Source organism: Entelurus aequoreus, linkage group LG17, assembly GCF_033978785.1.
Source record: "Entelurus aequoreus isolate RoL-2023_Sb linkage group LG17, RoL_Eaeq_v1.1, whole genome shotgun sequence".
Classification (NCBI taxonomy): Eukaryota; Metazoa; Chordata; class Actinopteri; order Syngnathiformes; family Syngnathidae; genus Entelurus; species Entelurus aequoreus.
This window is the reverse complement of record NC_084747.1, coordinates 6347152-6369733: the sequence shown is the minus strand read 5'-3', so window position 1 is coordinate 6369733 and position 22582 is coordinate 6347152. Positions and strand designations below refer to the sequence as shown.

Sequence of the window (22582 nt, the reverse complement as noted above, 5' to 3'; positions counted from 1 at the left end):
AAGGGACGTGCTCAAGAAGGTTCATTACGTCTTCATATTTATATACGTTTACATTTTTCTGGTAATCAGACAATATTTTTCGGTATATTAATACATTTTTACCCGACATGTTTGATCGATTGTTTCGATCCGTTGTGGTGAGGAAGGAGCTGAGCCGGAAGCATACTTGCCAACCTTGAGACCTCCGAATTCGGGAGATGGGGGCGGAGGGGGGGTTTGGTGGTAGCAAGGGTGTATATTGTAGCGTCTTGGAAGAGTTAGTGCTGCAAGGGGTTCTGGCTATTTGTTCTGTTGTGTTTATGTTGTGTTACAGTGCGGATGTTCTCCCGAAATGTGTTTGTCATTCTTGTTTGGTGTGGGTTCACAGTGTGGCGCATATTTGTAACAGTGTTAAAGTTGTTTATACGGCCACCCTCAGTGTGACCTGTATGGCTGTTGACCAAGTATGCTTTGCATGCTTTGTTACTGTCTGTCCCGATGATTTTTGGCGTTGTCCCAGGCTATGACGTGGTTATTTATTTTTGCGATGATCCGATATGGCTGATTTGAAAAACATGTCAGGTAGAAAATTCCATTTAATATTCCGAAAAACATTGTCTGATTACAAGAACATTGTAAAAAAGTATATGAAAGAGACGTGGAATCATGACAGTCAGTTTAGCAAACAAGGATAAGAGGCGTTGCCTTCAGGTAATGTAGGAATTTAAACAATTAAACTCAACACAGATTAGTTCTCTCACTTAGTCACAACACTAAAACACTATATATTTCATAAATAATGCAATAAAAGTGATAATATTATAATTACGGTTTGATATACTATACTGTAGTCGCCGGGTGCAGCTGCGGCGGTTTTTGAATGCACTCCACAAGATGGCAGTAACTGCATTTGAAGTATCATGACGAGTGGCCAGCACACAGCAGATGTATCGACTTCTGCTTGGGCATTAAAAGCCTCCCGTTTCAACTTTCCCAACGTTACATAAATAATGAATAAATTGTTATGAGTTTGTTATTGTTGACCTTCAGACTTCCTAGTGGTGGCTGATTATGTGCCCGCGGACTGTTTTTTTTTATGGAAGTAGAATTGTCTCACATCAACTTGTATATATCAATATGAGATTAATACATAAGCATATGTTAAAAAATATACAAATACAAATGTGATGAACAAATACATAAATAATTTGTATAAATAAACGCGTATTTGTAAATATATTTTTGAGATTTCAAAATATATGCAAATACAATTTATAAATATAAAAATGTGACCTACAAATAAATCAAGAATTTGTATAAATAAATGTGTATTTGTAAATATATTTTTGAGATTTGAATATACAGTAAATATGCTTGATTTTGTGTTTCTATTTGTATTGAATTTGCATATGTGGATCGCTTTTTTGCTTTTGTGTCGATGAGACATTCCTCCCACAAACCAGATGCACAAATAAATGTGACATACACAATCCTCTGAACAACCAGCAGAGGGCACTGCAGCCTGATAAGAGATCAGTATCTACATACGGACAAGGTCCTTAAACGGCATTGTTACAATGAAATAAGCAGTTTGCATGGTCTTTCAAATTAACTGGATACATTAGCATTAGCTAATACAACACTAACATTAGCTAGCTCACGCCCGTTGTGCATTCTCTCTGTAAAGACGTGCATTGTTTTTGTGCAGAGAACTTCGGGCATTTTGCATATAATGCTCTGTGACCCAGACCGCTCTGGCTGCAGAGTGGTCTGACTTCATAATACGCCACACATTTTCAATGGGAAACAGGTCTGGACCACAGAAATGCCAGTCTAGTACCCGCACTCTTTTACTACGAAGCCACGCTGTTGTAACACGTGCAGCATGTGGCTTGGAATTGTTGTGCTGAAATAAGCAGGGGCGTCCATGAAAAGTACGTTGCTTAGATGGCAACATATGTTGCTCCAAAACCTGTATGTACCTTTCAGTATTAATGGTGCCTTCACAGATGTGTAAGTTGCCCATGCCTTGGGCACTAATACACCCCCATACCATCACAGAAGCTGGCTTTTGAACTTTGCGCCTATAACAGTCCGGATGATTCTTTTCCTCTTTTGTCCGGAGCTCACGACGTCCACAGTTTCCAAAAAAACATTTGAAATGTGGACTCGTCAGACCACAGAACACTTTTCCACTTTGCATCAGTCCATCTTAGATGAGCTCAGGCCTAGCGAAGCCGGTAGCGTTTCTGGGTGTTGTTGATAAATGTTTTTTTCTTTGCGTAGTAGAGTTTTAACTTGCACTTACAGATGTAGCGACAAACTGTAGTTACTGACAGTGGTTTTCTGAAGTGTTCCTGAGCCCATGTGCTGATATCCTTTACACAATGATGTCGGTTTTTGATGCACTACCGCCTGCCTTGCCGCTTACGTGCAGTGATTTCACTGAACCTTTTGATGATATCACGGACCATAGATGGTGAAATCCCTAAATTCCTTGCAATAGCTTGTTGATAAATGTTGTTCTTAAACTGTTCGACAATTTGCTCATGCATTTGTTCACAAAGTAGCCTGTTCACCTGTGGGATGTTCCAAGTAAGTGTTTGCTGAGCATTCCTCATATTTCTCAGTCTTTTTTGCCACTTGTGCCAGCTTTTTTGAAAAACATGTTGCAGGCATCAAATTCCAAATGAGCTAATATTTAGTTGAAAAGGATTTGCAAATCATTGTATTCCGTTTATATTTACATCTAACACAATTTCCCACCTCATATGGAAACGGGGTTTGTACACAAGGTGCCAACATCACTGGTTTTGAGTTTTGTATAAACTGATTTAAGCAAGACGTGTCAATTTTAAGACACAAACAGGTGCCATTTATTATATCAAGAAACATTTTTACAGACTGAAAAAAAGGACAGAGGGTTTTTGACGGGTTATATGTTTTGCCAGTCGTATCTTTGTACATGAGAGAAAATATACAGTGTCACTACAACCAAATTTAAAAAATAAAATACAACCTGCAGGTTGTGTCTCAGACAGTACTGAAGGACTATGTTTTAGTATGGCAAATGGACAATAAACAAACATAAGCGTCAATGGATTTTAAAGATGAACAGAACTCAAACACATATTAATGTCCAAAAGACAACATTTATAATGCTATACAGTTGAAATGAATGATTGCATAATGGGGGGGAGGTATACAAAATATATACTCTATTCGATGTGACACTTTAAAGCAAGGGTGTCCAAACTTTAACAGAAAAAAAAAAGGCTAAACAAGCGGTATATAAACTATACCATCTGTTTGACATTTGACAGGCAAAACAATGAATGCTTAAGACATCAGATTTCTTCAACAAAATCCTGCTTACAAGGGAAATGCATGACCTAAAGTATTTACAGAGAGGGAAGAGAACACAGCCATAGGCTCAAACGTATAGGAGAGAGAGAGGGGGGCGTTTCCTTGATCTCCCTCCGGACTAACAACAACATACACGGTGGCCGAAACAGGGCCAGTTGTCTTTTTAACAGCCGATCTCCAAGATGGCCTTTAACTGTACAAACATAGCATCAATCACCGCTGGATGCAACGTCGCGCATACTTCCTTGTTTTTGGAAAATGCAACAAATGGAACAAAAATTGAAATGGTAAAAACTCTACGTTAACACCCCGGATTAACACTTACTATGAAATGCCCCTTGAACACCATTTTCTCTATAAACAAGATTATACAAAAAATATATAAGACAAAGATTAAGAGAAGTGGGACTCGGACGACAATAAATAGCCAGTGTATGAGCACAAAAGAAGAGAAGAAAGACCCCGAATTTCTGTAGGCAGGCAAGGCGTATAAATAAGACATTAATAAATAAAAAAAACAAAAAGAGTTGATGAAATGCTGTTAGTATAAAAGCATATAAAGTGTTCTATTAAGTCTTGTTTACAGCTTTGCCCTTTTTTATTATAAAAATATATGGATCGATTTCATTTGAACTGTTCGGGAATGTGCACCATCTGAGACTGCATGCTGGTGGGCGGGCTGGAGATGCCCTCCGACCAGTCGGACATGTTGGAGTGAGGAGAAGAGCTGGACCATTGATCCGGGGAGCCCGGGGAAGGTGTCAGAAAGGGGTGGTCGGCCACTTGGACCTGATGGCTCGGGGTGTTGTCCATGGTGCCCGTGTAGCTGTGCTGGGAGGGCGGGGTGAGGAACTGGGTGCTGGGGATGGACTGGGTGATGATCTGGGCCTCCTGGGGCAGGATGGTGCGGATGGGGATGCTGGAGGTGCCGCTGCTCTGCTGGAGCTCCGGGGAACTCAGCTCGCCGCTGATGAAGTTCTGGCCGTTGCTCGTGTTTGAGCTCTGGTTCTGCAGCTGGATGCTTTGTTGCTGCTGGAGCTGCTGGAGGTTCTGCATCTGCTGCATGATGTGAGGCTGAGGAGCGAGGCGGGCGTTCTGAATCCCCGTGTAGGTCATCATCTGAGACATGTTGGCAGGGTGACCGTTGTGAAGGGTGGTCATCATTCCCAAGCCCCCCTGCCCTCCTCCTCTTAAGGCGTTAAACTGGCTCATGTTGCCGTGCATCCTGGAGAGCCAATCGCACTGGGCCGTCAAGGTGCACTGCCCGCTCGACCCTGTCACGGGCAAGTGGGTAAGGCGGGGAGGAAGCGGGTCGAACTGCATCCGCGCCAGCTCCTGCTTGTTGGGCATCACCATGTGGTTGACGGCCAGGTGCGCGTCCGACATGGCCTGGAGGTGATTAAGCGACACGGGCGGCGACTGCTGGAACGGCGACGTCATCATGGGAGGGGACGCCACATCCGATCCGTAGCCGTGCGGCGATGCCAGCGAATCCACCGGCGATAGCACGGCCGAGCTGTCCAGGAGGTTGCCGGACTTCCCGTCCTGGGAGTTCTTCTTCTTCACTTTCATGTCCTTGCTGTCCTTGCAGCTTTTGGCACCGGGCTTCCGGGCCTTTTTGCCCAGCCCTTGACCCTGCGGCTGGGACTGCTTCATGTTGCCCAGGTAGCCGTTGGGCGAGCAGAGAGCGGGCGACAACGCCGTGCTGAGGGAGCCCCCGTGCATGGGAGGGCTTCGCACCAGGTTGTACTCGTCCATCAGCCTCACGATGTCATGGTGCATTCGCTCTTGGGCAATGTCTCTCGGAAGGCGGTCCATGTGGTCGGTTATCTCTCGGTTGGCGAAGTGATCCAGGAGGACCTTGGCGGTCTCGTAGCTTCCTTCCCGAGCTGCCAGGAAGAGCGGCGTCTCCTCCTGAGGGGAACAGGAAGTAAACAGCACATTAATGACGCAAAGGAGATGTCATCAACCAAGGTCATCAAAAAGGTCAACCAACGAACGAGATTTCTCTACAGAATCTCCTCTCTGGTCAACAAAAGCACCATGAAGATTCTAGCGGGAACTCTCGTTCTGTCATGACATGGACTTTGGCGCAGTTTTCCAAGATGCAAACAAACTGGACTGGACATCGGATGAAGGTAGATACATGTTTAATTATTACCGTAATTTCCGGACTATAAGCCGCTACTTTTTCCCCTCGTTCTGGTCCCTGCGGCTTATACAAGGGTGCGGCTTATTTACGGCCTGTTCTTCTCCGACACAGACGAAGAGGATTTCGGTGGTTTTAGTACGCAGGAGGAAGACGATGACACAATGATTAAAGACTTAATTTTCATATACCGGTAGGCTGGTTATTTTGATAACGTACAGGTGAGCACTTTGTATTACTTTGCACCGTTGTATTATTTGTACTCTGCACGAATGCTGTTCGCCATGTCAAAGATGTGAAAGTTTGATTGAATGATTGAAAGATTTATTGTTAATAAATGGGACGCTTTGCATTCCCAAACAGTCATCTCTGTCCCGACAATCCCCTCCGTGGTAGCAGGAACCCCTATATACTACGCTAATTACACATCAAAACCCTGCGGCTTATAGTCGGGTGCGGCTTATATATGGAGCAATCTGTATTTTCCCCTAAATTTAGCTGGTGCGGCTTAGTCAGGTGCGGCTTATAGTCCGGAAATTACGGTACTATAAACTACAAAAAGGGTACAAACAAAAGGCGCGCACAAGGCGGAGAACAAACTTGGCTATGAAAACAAAAGAACTAACACAAAGGCAAAACTATGGACATGAAACAAATAAACACTTACTGTGACCAGAAAGAACGGCATGAACTATGATATCAGGTAACATGAGTAGCATGGGTATCATCAGATAAACAGGGGTAATGTCGCCAGGCCGACTGCCTGGCAACTGCAAGCTTAAATAATGGTGACATGATTAGTGACAACAGGTGCGTGACTCAAAATGTGAAACAGGTGAAACTAATGGTTGCTATGGTGACAAAACAAGGGAGTGAAAAAGCAGGAACTAAGTGTCCAAAAACCAAACAGCACATGGCCAAACAAAAACATGATCAACAGACATGACACGTTCAACGCTTTTTCGATATCGCTTGCACCTCCTGGTACCCTAGCACCTCCAAAAATCTAGACTCCAAACATCCCAGAACAAGCTAGTCAGGTTAATTTTAGACCTCCACCCCAGATCACACCTCTCTCCTACCCACTTCTCCAAAGTGGGCTGGTTCAGGGTGGAGGACAGAGTAAAACAACTTGCACTGAGCCTAGTCTATAAAATCCGCTACACCTCCCTGATACCGAAGTACATGTCAAACTACTTCCATAACGTAAATGACCGCCATAACCACAACACCAGGGGGAGCTCCACTAAATACGTTAAACCCAGATTCCGATCTAACAAAGGTCTTAACTCATTCTCCTTCTATGCCACATCAATATGGAATGTGCTCCCAACAGGTGTAAAAGAAAGTGCATCTCTATCCTCCTTCAAAACCGCACTAAAAGAACACCTCCAGACAACTTCAACCCTTGACTAACACCCTCCCCCCACCACATCCCACCTCCCCGGATTGTATATAATCAAATGTAAATAGTCAAATGTATATACTTGTTCTTATGCTTTCTGAACTCACTTTGTTCACTGCTCTCTGTACATATCCTACACTGCAAAAACTAGTGTTCAAAAACATGAAAAAAAATTACAAAAATTAGGGGTATTTTATTTGAACTAAGCAAAATTATCTGCCAATAGAACAAGGAAATTCAACTTGTCAAGACTTTCCAAAACAAGTAAAATTAGCTAACCTCAATGAACCCAAAAATAGCTTAAAATAAGAATATTCTCACTAATAACAAGTGCACTTTTCTTGGTAGAAAAAAAGAGACCTTTTTGCTCAATATGTTGAAAAATATTCTTAAATGAAGTAAATGCTAGTGCCATTATCTTGACATAATGATATGCGCTCGCCATCATGATTTTTCTTTTCATGCTTGAAGTAAGAAATGATTACTTTAAAAAAGTAGTTTTATACTTGTGAGTGTTGATGACACAGCTTTGCAACAGTTGATATTCTAGTTTCAAGCATGTTTTACTCAATATAGGTCATCAAATCTCAGCAACAAGCTGTAATATCTTACTGAGATCATTTAGGACCAAAACCCTTAAAACAAGTAAAACAGTCTAACATAAAATCTGCTTAGTGAGAAGAATTATCTTATCAGACAGAAAATAAGCAAATATCACCCTTATTTGAGATATTTCATCTTACTTAGATTTCAGTTTTTGCAGTGTACCAAGTCAGACCTACACTGTTTCAGCGCCACCCCCCGGATTGTAAATAATTCAATGTATATACTCTGATGATTAACTTGAGTCCATCCATCCATCTTCAACCGCTTATCCGGAATCGGGTCGCGGGGACAACAGCTCCAGCAGAGACCCCCAGACTTCCCTCTCCAGAGCAACATTTGCGACTTCCTCCTGGGGAATCCCGAAGCGTTCCCAGGCCAGAGAGGAGATGTAATCCCCCCATCTGGTCCTTGGCCTGCCGCGGGGTCTCCTCCCAGTGGGACGTGCAACGAGGACCTCCCTAGGGAGACGCTCGTGAGGCGTCCGCACGAGATGCCCGAACCACCTAAGCTGGCTCCTTACCAAGCGAAGGAGCAGCGGCTCTATTAACTTGTGTGATGACTGTATTATGCTGATAGTATATATTTGTACCATGAATTGATTTACGTGGACCCCGTAAACAAGTCGAAAAACTTATTCGGGTGTTACCATTTAGTGGTCAATTGTACGGAATATGTACTGTACTGTGCAATCTACTAATAAAAGCTTCAATCAATAAATCAATCAGAATGGATGAAGTTGGAATGTTTTGGTACCTTGTTGTTCTGCATGTCCTTGTTGGCGCCGCTCTTGAGTAACACGATGGCTGCCTCCACGTTATTCACAGCGGCGGCCCAGTGTAACGCCGATTTACCTGACAGAACCGACGAGAGCCAATCAAACCTAGACCTTCATTGCGCATGCGTTCAAATCCTTTGAAGCGGCGTGAGCTCTTTACCGAAATCATCGATGGCGTTGACATCGGCGTGGCAGTTGATGAGCTCATCCACCATGCCTTCCACCGCCAGCCGGGCAGCCAAGATTAGGGGAGTGGTGCCGTCATGCATGCGGGCATCGAGGTCGGTGGCGCGGTTCCTGATAAGAATCTGTCGAGACCATCACAACAATAACAGTATATAAGTACAACTCATTGGGAGATACATCAACTTATTAGACAACTACAAATGCATGGTAGTAGACTAGACCAGTGTTTCTTAACCATAGGGATGGGGCCCATTTCTGGGCCGTGAGCGCCCCCTATCGAGCCGCTAAAAAATATCTGTTTCTCAGCTGTGGGCCATATGGGCCCATCGGTACTCAGCTGTAATACACTTTTCCACCAATTGTGGCAGTAGAGACAATCTCAAAACAAACGGAAGAAGTCTGGAGCTAAATTCATGGAGAAGTTTCTTAAGTGCAAAAATTATGACTAAAGTGGTGAAGCTGAATTTTCAGTTAAGTTAAGAAACATATTCATTATTAATGTAGTTCATTTATTTTACCACTACACAATTGTACTTTTTTAAAAATTCCCTTATTGATGAGTTCCTTCTCATGCAATAGAGAGAGTGTTTTGCATTTTTCTCATTCTCCCCTGTAATGGGATGACGATGATGATGATTAAACGGGTGTAGTTTTGATTGTTTATGATGATTGGAAGTTTTTTTTATAATATCCACAACATTAAATGAGCAGGATGGGTTATGTGTGACTATGTTTGTTGAATTTTTCTGCTGGTATAATTTTTTTGTCTGCATCATGACTAGGAAAGGTTGTTTGGAATGGGTCATATCAGTGAATGCTGTACACAAGTTCACATCGTTGTACAATTAATGGCCACTGACTTGAGTACTTTAAGTTGGCCACCACATGGCGACAAAATAGCACCTATCAGTCGCTGACTATTTGTATATTATAGGAATATGGCCTACTCAGTGGCCTAGTGGTTCTTAACCTGGGTTCGATCGAACCCTAGGGGTTCGGCGGAGGTCAAAACACACCCGACTCATCGTGTAAATAAAAACTTCTCCCTATCGGCGTATTACGGATACGACAACAGCAGAAGTCAGACTGATTGCAGGTGTGTAATTTGTTGTGAGTTTATGCACTGTGTTGGTTTTGTGGTTTGAACAAGGTGATGTTCATGCACGGTTCATTTTGTGCACCAGTAAAAAAACATGGTAACACTTTAGTATGGGGAACATATTCACCATTAATTAGTTGCTTATTAACATGCAAATTAGTAACATATTGGCTCTTAACTAGTCATTATTAATTACTTATTAATGCCTTATTCGGCATGGCCTTATTATAACCCTAACCCTCTAACCCTGGCCCTAACCCTCTAACCCTAACCCTAACCAAAAAACTCTAAATTAAGTCTTTGTTACTTAGAATATGTTCCCCTAGTGTCCAAAAAACTCTAAATTAAGTCTTTGTTACTTAGAATATGTTCCCCATACTAAAGTGTTATCAAAAACATATAACTTTGTCTTGAATTTGAAAAAAACCCTACATTTTATTTTTCACTAAAGAAGGGTTCGGTGAATGCGCATATGAAACTGGTGGGGTTCGGTACCTCCAACAAGGTTAAGAAACACTGTGTTAGAGAGTCCGCCCTGAAATCGGTAGGTCGTGAGCTCAAACCCCGGTCGAGTCATACCAAAGACTATAAAAATGGGACCCATTACCTCCCTGCTTGGCACTTAGCATCAAGGGTTGGAATTGGGGGTTAAATCACTAAAATGATTCCCGGGCACGGCACCGCTGCTGCCCACTGCTCCCCTCACCTCCCAGGGGGTGAACAAGGGGATGGGTCAAATGCAGAGGACAAATTTCACCACACCTAGTGTGTGTGTGACAATCATTGGTACTTTAACTTTAACTTGGCCAAATTGCTTATTGGACTCGTGCCTTCTCACAGGCCGAATTGAAGACTTCTCCTTAAAACCACGCTCCCTGTATTCAAGGCACTTGTGTCCCCCTCTGAAATTTCACACCATCTATCCTGGACATCCATTTATCCATTAATTAGACCTAAAATGGTTCTTTTCACACACCCATACAACTAGTAAATGTTTTATAATGGGGACAATTCGACCATGGAACTGATTAATTGTATTTCCATGATTTCTTATGGGAGTAATACGTCTTAATTATTAACATAGGAAAGGGTGACTGAAAAGGTAAACATGTGACCAGAGTTTTCTACAAATCTGACATCTGGTGGGTTGTGAGGGGAGGGGAGGCGGGGCTATCTCATTGTCTGATTTGCATAATTTGCCATGACAAAAGTGCATGTGCTTTTTTTTGGAAAGACAAGAAGTAAACAAAAACATGAAAAGTAGAGATGTCGGCAGGCCGATATTATCGGCCGACATATGTGTTAAAATGTAATATTGGAAATTATCGGTATCGTTTTTTTTATTGTCGGTATCGTTTTTTTTTTATTAAATCAACATAAAAAACACAAGATACACTTACAATTAGTGCACCAACCCAAAAAACCTCCCTCCCCCCATTTACACTCATTCACACAAAAGGGTTGTTTCTTTCTGTTATTAATATTCTGGTTCCTACATTATATATCAATACAGTCTGCAAGGGATACAGTCCGTAAGCACACATGATTGTGCGTGCTGCTGGTCCACTAATAGTACTAACATTTAACAGTTAATTTTACTCATTTTCATTCATTATTAGTTTCTATGTAACTGTTTTTATATTGTTGTACTTTCTTTTTTATTCAAGAAAATGTTTTTAATTTATTTATCTTATATTACTAATTTTTTTAAAAAGTAAATTATCTTCACCATACCTGGTTGTCCAAATTAGGCATAATAATGTGTTAATTCCACGACTGCATATATCGGTTGATATCGGTATCGGTTGATATCGGTATCTGTAATTAAAGAGTTGGACAATATTGGAATATCGGATATCGGCAAAAAGCCATTATCGGACATCCCTAATGAAAAGCAAAGCAAGGTAAGAAATATGTTAAGAAATACAAATGAACATTGTTCCGTTGTTTCCTTTCATGTTTGGGTTATGGCGTGGCCCTTGTTGGAAACTGTTTGAACCCCCTGGTGTATGTAGTGCACAAATCCAACTTGTCCCAAATAACCCTCCACTGACCTGGAAGACACCCTGGGCGTCTGCTGCCACGGCCGCATGCAGGGGCGTCCTGCCCATGTTGTCCTGGATGTTGGCATCAGCGCTGGCCTCCAGCAGCCTTTTGGCGGCGTCGGAGCGGGCGTAGCGAGCGGCCAGGTGCAGCGCGGTCTCGCCGGTGCGGTCGGTCTGGTTGTGAAGGTTGGCGCCCTGATAGATGAAGTCATTGATCACGTTGGCCGAGGCGTCCTCCTCCTCCTCGCTGTTGCCCGTTTCTAAGCCGCCGCCACTGCAGGACGCAATCATCAGGGGTGTGAATCCATCTGGACAGAGAAGGAGGGGGGAGTGAAGGAAAAGTCCCAAGACTGCACGCTCAGCAGAAGGAAGACAACAAGATGCACTTCAAAGCGGCGCGCCCATCAAAACAAAGCAACAAACAAATCGAATAACGGATTCTGATCAAGGCTCCCGCGCTGCACAGGGTTCAGAAAAAAAGTGAAGCCGAGGGGATAGAGGCCAAAGAAGAAGCCCACAAAACCTGAATATCTGACTGTGAGAGGCAGCTCAGTCCGTCGACTTGGATGAGCTTTTTCCCTCTTCAAAAGGATAGTGAGCCGCAGATCCCGCAGATTTGGTCGATTCAAGTGCATCGATCCGCAACGGGGGCGAAAAAAGTGTGCTCTCGGGTTGTTAACCCTATTACTTTGATTTGTCACAGCCTCTCTGCTGGGAATTCAGCGCTAAGTGCAACATTGGGTTTGGAATGTGATGCCTTCATTGTTTTTTTTGTGCAATGTGGAAAAGAAAAAGGAGGGTGAAAAAAGAGGCCCATTACTAGTCCAATGATGAATCTGATCAGGAATCAGCGTTTCCCGCCCCTAGGCGCCGGCTGCTTTGAAGAAGATCCCTCACCCTGAGGACCCCCGGGCTTCTGGCAACTCCCACTTGTGCACGCACGCCAACGCAAATCACACACCAGCAATGTGAATACTAGGCTAATTTGACATGAAAACAGACACCCAACTAGCATTTTTAAGCTAGATAGGCAGGACTAATCAGTATACCCCAAGGCTTTTAGCACCTGGAAAATCAATATGCTCACAATCGAGGATCTTAATACTGTAGCCAAAAAGCGCCAACGTTTCATCCAATTGATCCGAGAGAACAAAATGTAACGAGATCCTTTATAAGCACAACAAATCATAACACGGGTCTGATGATATGGCACGGATCCTGATCATTTGATTTATATGCTAAACTGTGGCCACACGTAATGAAATTAAAGCATTAAAACCTCATCTGATTAGATTTCATAAGGAAACAAGCATCCTAACATGTTCAAATTGGATTGTTCCAGTTCAATTTAAATTGTTGCATAATACACTGCAAGATCCGCAATAAACTGTGATTGTGATTCAGCAGCCGTTGCATCAAATCGAGTTCTTTACAATCATTTTTTAACAATGTCATGAACATTTATGCACAAATATGAAGTTGCACACAAACAGATTACAAAAATGAAGGCCATAAGCTTTTTGGCGTAGGCAAATAATAAAAGTTATATTTTTTTCAAATTAACCAAAAATACAAAGATTTGTTTAGTAATTTAAAGAGTCTCTGATATATTTTTGGATGTGTATGGACAATTCAAGATCACAAAAGATAATTATTTTTGATGGGATTTTTCCTGTTAAAAAAAATAAAAAATGAAAATACAAATAAATTACATAAATAATACAACTATGCTATAATCAGGCTAATTTGTAGTATGTACAGAAGTATACAAATGTTCATTAATGTATGTATTAATAAATAAATAAATATCCCACACACAAACGAAGTCCTAATAATTGGTAACGATGCGAGCCGAGTTCACCCACCTGGACCCCGAACGTTAACGTCCATGCAGTCGTTCTCAATCTCGCCCTGGGGGGGTGTGGGCGCGATGGAGGGGATGCGCAGGTCGGCAGCGTCCAGGTGCTGTTGGGTCCACTGTCGGTTGTCCTTCTTGTCATCCACCTCCAGGACAGCTTGCTCGTCAAAGTGCTGTTGCGAGGAGGGGGAACGGAGCAAGGTTTGGAGGGTAAGAAAAGAAAAAGATCGGATTAAAATCAGAAAACGCACAAAAAGTCATTTTAATCCAGAGTGATGTACAATGTATAAGTAAAAGAACTGCAAAAAATGGGTAGAAATTTGTCCAGTTTCTTACCCTGAAGCGTTTGGCATCTGAAGGCTCGTCTTCTCCCCAATCGTTGTGGCCGTCGTCCATGAGCGAAATGTCCGAGGTGTTTTTCAGCGGCCTGTGACGAAGAAGAGAATGCGGTGAACTCCTCCATCTGCGCAGCGTTCGTGGTTTAAAAAAAAAAAGAAGCACCCAAAAGCATTGATCACATGCATTCCCCCACCCCTCTGTCCACCATGTCAATTAAAGAGCTCCTCAACCGCCTGTATCATTATCATTAATGATCCGGCAAAATCCTGCTTTGCCCCCAAATTTCAAGGGTCATGGGTCACACCCGCCGCCGTCCTTTAGACAAAATCCTTCACCTAAAACAATGACAGAACGGAAACTTACTTTAATCCCACCGAGTCCTCCCCGACGGGCTCCCGTCTTTTCTTTTTGCTGGTCTCCGTCGTCTTAAAGCCTTCGGGGAGCCAAAGGCGTCCGTGTTCGTGGCGCCGCTTACGGGCAGCGACCATGCCCACTCCGGCGAAGGCCAGCATCAGCAGAGCGCCTACGACCACGTAGATGGGATAGAGTTCCTGAGACGGCTGAGGGTCTGCACCGCCTGGCAGGAGAAGGCACAACATGGTCACGGCGGGCTGGGGGCGGGGGGACAGACATGGACCAACTACGGACAGACCAGAAGTGAGCGTGCGAGCAGAGCTGGTTCGCTCGCTGGGTCCTCCTCCGAAATGCTTTGTAAAGCTATCTTTGGCTATCTGTTCTGCAATAATCACAATTGCTAAACACTTTTCATAAAAAAAAGAAAAAAGGATGGGGCGTGATAAAAAAAAAAAAGACAAAAAAGGGGGAAAAAGACCACTACCACCTCCTAACTCCCTTTTCAACTCAGGGTACCGAGAGACAACTTTACCATTTCTTCTTTAAGAGAAAAAAGGGAAGGGGATTAATGAACTTCAAATTACTGCACGCGCTTTAAGCTGTAAAGACGGAGGATTTATTAGGATTTTCCAGATAACAAAGACTCCCAACTTCTAGCACACTCCCGATCAATTTTTACCCTTCCTTTTTTTTTCCACTAACGATTTTGAAATGATAAACTCACCCCCCCCCCCCAACCTAAACCCTTGGAGATGCATTAAGTCCTGGTATTACATTCACTGAGGTGAAGGTTGCAGCAGCCCCTTACGCTGCTGGATGAGGCGTGCGTGGGCGTACGGGCACGTGGAGAGTGTGTGTGTGTGCGCACGCATGTGAACATGTCTGAGAAAGCAAAAGAGATGGAGAGCTGTATGCTTTGAGTGAGTGAGTGAGTGAGGTGGGGCTGGGGGAACAAGTTGATTTGCAGCAATTAACCATTTTGGAGCCTGAAGCCAGTGGATTTAGACCGCGAGGAAAGGATTGATTGTTTAGGCCATGAGATTCACAACTGCATTTGTTCTTTGCTGCATAACAAATACACAATCAAAGAGCGTTAGGGTTAGGACCTGACTGGGGGGTGTCGGGGATATTTTCACTTTTCATTTGTGCAAGGCACGCGTCCCACCTGTGTGTATGATCACGTATGCAAAGACTGCAGAACAAGGCCTGGCGGGATCGTAGCATGAAAGCTCCAGTTAGCACCTACATATTGCTGAGTCTCCTATAGTTGCCAGGTGTGTGCTCAACAAAAGTAAATAACTGCTGGAGTCTGTAATTAGCGCCTTTAAAAAAACATTGGAATGATCAGATGTGGCTGTAGGCAACTTCCTACTTCCTAGTTTTTTATTAACTCCACAAGATGGAGTTGCATTTTATGCTTTTCATTTCATCCCTCGCCAAACCACGCTTCAAATTTCACGTTTAAATATTTTGTATCATAAATTCATATCACAGGTCCTCAGTTTTTCGCTTTTGACTACCAGCTAATATGTAAAAATATGCCGATATAAGGAAATTGCACATATTTTTGAGCTAAAGTAAGTATCTGTATTACAGTACGGCAGTGGTCACCAACATTTTCGAGCCAAAGATCCATGGTCTCAGGAAAAAAACAAAACAAGATCTACCCCTGCGTCAACTATGTGTTATATGTATATATATGTATATATATATATATGTGTGTATATATATATATATATATATATATATATATATATGTTGTCATTAGCGCTAATAATTCAGTATATAAACGCCCTAGATATAATGACAAACAACATTTAGATTATATTGCTCAGATATTTTATTTGTACTTTCCTAACTTCAACAAATTACAGGTTAGGGGGAAATTAAGAAGATTACAGTTTCATTTTATCACTATTTTTGGCAAGTACTGCAGTAAAACTAAAATGTGAACACGGTGTTGCAAATAAAAATCAGGCATGTGATTTGACCACAATGAAAAAGACTGAAAACATTTCCGGAGGTCTGGGGGACGAAGGCCCCCAGCCAGGTCCAGCCAGGTCCCCCCACCAGTGCCCTGGTGGGCTGGTGGGGGGACAAGAGGGGCAACGCCCCCCGAAGCTCCTGGTTTTTCACCAATTTAACATGCTAAAATTAACAAAGACAGCACCATTTGAAGAAAATATTTTAGTGTTTAAAGACATGAAAACATCATTAATAGAACATACATAACCCAATCATCCTAATGAATCACTGTATATGGTTCAGTCCCAACAGTATTTAGTCACTAATATTTACATCTTGTGTTCATTTCACATCCACAGGTGTCACATTGATCAGTGTTATTATCTACAGTTTATTTACAGTATTACCACATTACTTCAGTTCACTTCACACATTAGCTTTCTCAGAGAGCCCAGCCCTAACATGAGCTTTCCTTGCAAATGTATTTAACAAAATACCAAAGGTAAACATTTCATTCTTTTCACCAAAATAGGATATAAATTTATGAAAATAATTAAACGTGTTTAGTATTGTTTACTCATATTTGAATATAGGAAATAATAATAATGTGAGGACACTGACATTTTGCATGAAACAAGTGTGAAAATATTTACCTTCAAGATTGTTACACCACTGACAATAGTTTCAAGAGACTACATAAGAACTTAATATTACAAAATAGTATTATATGCAAATTTATTTCAAATAAATTGTTAACTGGATTCAATAATGCGACTCTTTGAATTTCTGTAATTTCATAATATATTTTCACGTGGCTTTTTATTTTTAGAAAAACTCATTTATATTTCGCAAAGCAATAATTGGTTAATATTTAAAACAAACATGCGTATTTCGCAAGCAAATATTTTTTTAGCTTACCTCATTATTAACAACCCTGTCTGCAACTGAAGTGGGTAGTTTGGGTGGATCTTTCCTCTTGATGTAAACAAAGGATGAAGTCCGTAAGGTTTGCTCACTTTCGGTTGACATCCAAAAGTACCAGCTAGTGAAAAGTTCGTTTTCCTTGCTTCAAGTTGTTTCATATGTTTTTGGCGTTTCGCATGTACTTCCAAAGCCTTGAAACCTTGTGATCCATAGTCAATATTATCATGACACCACGTGCACAAAACCTTTCCGGGACGATCGATTTTCCGAATAAAATCACCGAACAAAGTCGTAACATCCTTCTTCCCAACAGTATCAGTGATTTCCCTTTCCATCCAGTCCCATCGAAACATATTTTTGACATGTTTATCAATTTATTTTACTCGTAAAGCGTCCTTTCTCTCGAGAACCGACATCGTTTACATATGGAAAATGGCGGTATGATGACGTTATTAACGTCATCATTCATAACAGATGTCCTGATTGGCCACAAGGAACATATCGACCAATCAACTACGGCGTAATATAAACTACGTCTCGAATCTTGATTTAGGGTCGGAAAAAAAACCCGAAAAACGGGAGATAATTTTTTTCCCCCCCGAGATTAAAAAAGACGGAATTCCGACTTTAGACGGAAAAATCACATGCCTGAAAAATGTTCTGTGCACACACAAAAAACACTGTAGGGGTGTGGGCGAATGACGAGAGAACAATCAATAGAAACCAATCCATGTCTGATGCTTTAGGATCAAACCTGAAGATGATTTTGAGTTAACTTACTATAAACAGCTTCAATGGTGTAGGGAACATCCAGTTTGCCACTGGAAGCCAATGCCCCGAGGAAGGCAGCGGCATCCGTGGTGCTCTGGAAACACTCACTGGACTGCTGGATGCACTGACGGTTATCCACCTCCAAGTGCACAATTGAACTGCAAGGAGAAGAGAAACCCTTCAGATAATTGTTTGTCTTTCGAAACATTGGCCGAAATATTTGAAATAGGCTCACCCTTTTATCTGCAAGTGATCCAGCTCCCTCTTCGTCCTCCAGTGCCCCCCTGCTGCGTGATACAAGCTCCTCTTAGCTATAGTCAGCACCTTGACCGGAACCTCTGACCAACTGTCTACTGAGCGCTTGACATTGTACTTTTTCAGCTCCTGCTCGTTGCCGTAGTAGGGATAAACCATGGTGCCGCCCTCCACGTCCTTCCTGAACACCACGTTGGTGCGGAGGACACGGCTGAGCTCGCGCAGGAAGCCAAACGAGTTGTTGAGGAGCTGCTCGGGCGCGATGTGGACCACTACAACCAACTGGCCCATGGCGAACTTCTCTGGCATGTTGTTGGCACAGTCCAAGCCGTCCCACTCGCACTCGGCGTTGTTGCAGCCTTGGTCGCAGTGGTTGTCGGCATAGTGATCCTTGCAGTACTGGTCGTATAAAGGGCTGCAGAAAAAAAAAGTGCGTTCCCAGCAATTTTAGACAATAATGGCTGAGTCTTGACTCATTTTCAGTAGATATTAAATCCATACTGCTATACAAACTGTACATTGTCTACTCTGAAGTTTATCTACATTTGCTTACTCTAGTATTGTCCCTTGACAATATATACTGTCTTAAGAATGCTTGCTGAAATGGGAGGGCTGTACTCATTTGTCAGATATGGTGAGTAGAAAAATATTTAAATTTGGATGTACTTAAAAGTAGTCAATGTACATCTGGGCGGCGTAGTTCGGTTGGTAGACCAGTCGTGCCAGTAACTTGACGGTTCCAGGTTCGATCTCCGCTTCGGCCATCCTAGTCACTACCGTTGTGTCCTCGGGCAAGATCCTTTACCCACCTTCTCCGAATGCCACCCACACTGGTTTAAATGTAACTTATATAATGGGTTTCACTATGTAACGCGCCCTGAGTCACTAGAGAAAAGCGCTATATAAATATAATTTACTTCACTTCACATCTTGTACAGCAGTATACAGTCCCTCCAGGATTTTGAAATTTATCAGATTATTATCATATTTGTCACAGCAGCACTCAAACGCAACGCATCTGCCCAACCATTCAAAAGTCCTCCTGCATCGCCCCACCTCATCACTTCCGTGTTTACATTGACAATGATTCATTCATACATTAATTTATTAGTCATCACCAACTAATTTATTAACACAAATCCCAATGTTCTCACCGAAAGTGTGGGCACTGACTACAGATTCATAAAAAAAACCAATAAGCCTTAAAACATTGCAACTTTTTTGAAAATGTTTCTGCGAAATCAAGCAACTCAGGATGCAACAATCACCAAAAAAAGCCAGCAAAGTCCTGAGTGTAGATGTATTATCCACTGAAAATGAGTCAACACAACCCTTATTGTATCAAAAGCTGGCAACAAAACTTTACAATGATCATGTCCAAAATGTGGCCAAAGTAGGGATGTCCGATAATATGGGACTGCCGATAATATCGGCCGATAAATGCTTTAAAATGTAATATCGGAGATTATCGGTATCGATTTCAAAATTATCGGTATCGGTTTGAAAAAGCAACTTTTATGACTTTTTAAAACACCGCAGTGTACACGGAATTAGGGAGAAGTACAGAGCGCCAATAAACCTTAAAGGCACTGCCTTTGCGTGCTGACCCAGTCACGTAACATCTACGGCTTTTCACACACACACAAGGGAAGGCAGGGCCTACTTGGTCAACAGCCATACAGGTCACACTGAGGGTGGCCGTGTAAACAATTTTAACACTGATACAAATATGCGCCACACTGTGAACCCACACCAAACAAGAATGACAAACCCATTTCGGGAGAACATCCGCACCGTAACACAACATAAACACAACAGAACAAATACCCAGAACCCCTTGCAGCACTAACTCTTCACCCCCCCACCCCGCCCACCTCAACGTCCTCATGCTCTTTAAGGGAGAGTTCCAAGCTGCTGTTTTGAGGCATGTTAAAAAAAATAATGCACTTTGTGACTTCAATAATAAATATGGCATACATTTTTTCCATAACTTGAGTTGATTTATTTTGGAACACCTTGTTACATTGTTTAATGCATCCAGCGGGGCATCACAACAAAATTAGGCATAATAATGTGTTAATTCCACGACTGTATATATCGGTATCGGTTGATATCGGTATCGGTAATTAAAAAGAGTTGGACAATATCGGAATATCAGCAAAAAAGCCATTATCGGACATCCCTAGGCCAAAGTGTTAATATTTCCCTGAATTAACCACAGCTCCACCAGTGCCAGCAGCACTCGATGGGATCACCACCATGCTTGACTAGGCAAGACACAATTATTACCAGCTATTCACACAATAACGGCTGTGCGTTGACCTATTTTCTGTAGATTTATGCTTCCATACAAGCTGTACATGGACTTCTCTAAAGTACATCCAAGTTATGGAGGAGAAAATGTTGATAGACTGTTGAGTGGCTGTATTACACTGCAAAAACTGAAATCTAAGTAAGATTAAATATTTCAAATAAGGGTGATAATTGCTTATTTTCTGTCTGATAAGATAATTCTTATCACTAAGCAGATTTTATGTTCGAGTGTTTTACTTGTTTTAAGGGTTTTGGTCCTAAATGATCTCAGTAAGATATTACAGCTTGTTGCTGAGATTTGATGACCTATATTGAGTAAAACATGCTTGAAACTAGAATATCAACTGTTGCAAAGCTGTGTCATCAACACTCACAAGTATAAAACTGCTTTTTTAAAGTAATAATTTCTTATTTCAAGCATGTAAAAAAAAAAATCATGACTTTGACACAATTGTGTCTCATAATTAAAACAGTTTTATTTTCAATGAAACAATAGAAAATATGTACTCATATAGTAGTACAGTTGTTACTAGGGATGTCCGATAATGGCTTTTTGCTGATATCCGATATTCCGATATTGTCCAACTCTTTGATTACCGATACCGATATCAACCGATACCGATATCAACCGATATATGCAGTCGTGGAATTAACACATTATTATGCCTAATTTGGACAACCATGTATGGTGAAGATAAGGTACTTTTAAAAAAAATAAAAAAAATAAGATAACTAAATTAAAAACAATTTCTTGAATAAAAAAGAAAGTAAAACAACATAAAAACAGTTACATAGAAACTAGTAATTAATGAAAATGAGTAAAATTAACTGTTAAAGGTTAGTACTATTAGTGGACCAGCAGCACGCACAATCATGTGTGCTTACGGACTGTATCCCTTGCAGACTGTATTGATATATATTGATATATAATGTAGGAACCAGAATATTGATAACAGAAAGAAATGGGGGCAGGGAGGTTTTTTGGGTTGGTGCACTAATTGTAAGTGTATCTTGTGTTTTTTATGTTGATTTAATAAAAAAAACCGATACAGATAATAAAAAAAACGATACCGATAATTTCCGATATTACATTTTAACGCATTTATCGGCCGATAATATCGGCAGGCCGATATTATTGGACATCCCTAGTTGTTACTAGTGAGAATATAATTATTTTAAGGTATTTTGGGGTTCATTGAGGTTAGCTAATTTTACTTGTTTTGGAAAGTCTTGACAAGCCAAATTTTCTTGTTCTATAGGCAGATAATTTTGCTTAGTTCAAATAAAATACCCCTCATTTTTGTATTTTTCTTGTTTTTGAACACTGACTTTTTGCAGTGTAGTTTGTAATATATGTAGTACTTACTTGCATTGTCCTTCCAGGTTCTGGCAGTCAAATCCGTCATAGAGGCATCCAGCGTTGTCACATTGCGAGTCGCACTTGCCGTCGTTGAAGTAGCGCCAGCACTGCAGCGAGGCCGAGCAGTTCTTCCACGGGTCGTCGAAGTTGAGCGAGCAGTCGCCGTTGTCCCAGCCGCACGCGTGGTTGTTGCACAGCCCGTCGCACACCTGGTTGTGCTTGCGCTCCTCGCACTGCGGGATCTCGCAGGCGACGTCCACCTCCACAGACGGCGGCGGCGTGATGTCATGGCCAGGACCCCCCCGGGAGCTGTAATCTAGGATGTGGCACCAGAGGCCGTTGAAGTTGGCGGGGCAGACGCAGTGGTAGAAGGGCTCCTCCGAGGTGTTCTCGCACGTGGCAAAGTTGTAGCAGGGGTTGGAGTTGCAGGGGCTGTCGGTGGGATACTGGCACTGGGGTCCCGTGAATGACGGCGTGCAGAAACACTTGGGGCTTTTTTGGCCGGAGATGCACGTGCCTCCGTTGCGGCAGTGGAGGCTGCCGCAAGCCTGGGCGTCATATTCGCATGTGGAGCCAGTAAAACCCTGCATGATTAAAAAAGATGAATAAAAGTAATACACACTCCTTGTGTGCTGTGTGAGAGTGTATGCGCAGACTTACCGGAGGGCATTTGCATATGAAGCCATGTGGGGTGTTACTGGCGACAGCACAGGTGCCCCCATTACGACAAGGTCTACCCTTACAGCCATCGAACACAGCGTCACAGCGCTGACCTGCAGTGACATCACAAATAGGCAAACTATAAATCCATAGTTGTAGACGACCACAATAGT

At 42.2% G+C, this 22582-nt stretch overlaps 1 pseudogene; it reads right to left on the bottom strand.

Moving 5' to 3' along the window:
* Positions 1 to 2833: 2833 nt before the first annotated feature.
* The window catches only part of LOC133632209 (neurogenic locus notch homolog protein 1-like), an 82905-nt pseudogene continuing 63156 nt past the window's right edge, over positions 2834 to 22582 (bottom strand).